This window comes from Silene latifolia, chromosome 5 (assembly GCF_048544455.1).
Source record: "Silene latifolia isolate original U9 population chromosome 5, ASM4854445v1, whole genome shotgun sequence".
NCBI lineage: Eukaryota > Viridiplantae > Streptophyta > Magnoliopsida > Caryophyllales > Caryophyllaceae > Silene > Silene latifolia.
This window is the reverse complement of record NC_133530.1, coordinates 44,501,095-44,502,202: the sequence shown is the minus strand read 5'-3', so window position 1 is coordinate 44,502,202 and position 1,108 is coordinate 44,501,095. Positions and strand designations below refer to the sequence as shown.

Genomic DNA, 1,108 nt, shown 5'->3' with positions numbered 1-1,108 from the left:
TTGGATGGAATTTGGTGTTTTCATTGTAATAGTTGGAATAAGGGGTACCACTCTTGTATGCTTGGAAAGCATTCACTTGTTCATTTGTTCCCCTACATTCACTTTGGTCATGTCCCAAAGTTCCACAATTCTCACATATCCCACTTGGGATTGATGAAGATGCCGTTATGACATTAACATGATGCTTTGGTGATTTTGAGGCTTCTTCAAGTCTAGCCATAGCTTTTTCAAATTTCAAATTGATTGTGTCAATGTGAGCACTAAGTTGAGCACCCAATTGAGTAACGGAGTCCACTTCATGCTTTCCTCCTCTAGTAGCCTTGCGAGGTCTACTATATTGTGAGTTACGGACCGCCATTTCCTCAATCTTGTTCCATGTTTGATTGTCATCAACTTCGGTGAACATTCCATTTGATCCCATGTTGAGAATGTTCCTTGAATCTTCATATAGACCGTTCCAAAATTGTTGTACCAAGAACCACTCGCTAAGTCCATGATGAGGACATGAGCGACAAATTCCTTTGAACCGCTCCCAAGCTTCATACAAAGATTCTTCATCCCTTTGCTTAAAACCCGTAATTTGAGCTCTTAGCATGTTAGTCTTTTCCGGTGGGTAGAATTTTTTGTAGAAAGCTAGAGCCAACTTCTTCCAAGAATCAATTCCGAGAGTGGCCTTATCAAGGCCCTTCAACCATTGTTTCGCGGTGCCAATTAGAGAAAAAGGAAATAAGACCCATCGAATTTGGTCTTGAGTTACACCGGTTTGAGAAATCGCATCACAATAGTCACAAAAGGTTTCCATATGAGAATGAGGGTCTTCACTAGTGTGGACAGCGGGCCGCCCACGGGGGCGCTTGGTGAGAAACGGGGAACAAGCGTTTGCATTTTGTATGGAGTCGCCACCAATTTTTATGGGAAATTGGAACCGTTCGAATACCTCGTGTCATGTCAAGACACAAAGTAGTGACATGAACACTAAGCAATCGTTACCCTTAGCATTCTATGTCTAGAATGACTCTCGCGGATGCCAATGAACACGGGTGCTCACGGAGATCTGGAGTAAGGGGTGAGGGTACGTATTAGGAAGCTATTTTGATCGAACACCTAA

General features: G+C 42.9%; 1 non-coding gene across 1 annotated transcript; it reads left to right on the top strand.

Annotated features, from left to right (window-relative positions):
- Positions 1-488: 488 nt before the first annotated feature.
- On the top strand, positions 489-595 carry LOC141658370 (small nucleolar RNA R71). The gene has a single exon (XR_012549259.1). It is a non-coding gene; the product is annotated as a small nucleolar RNA R71 (small nucleolar RNA).
- Positions 596-1,108: the final 513 nt, after the last annotated feature.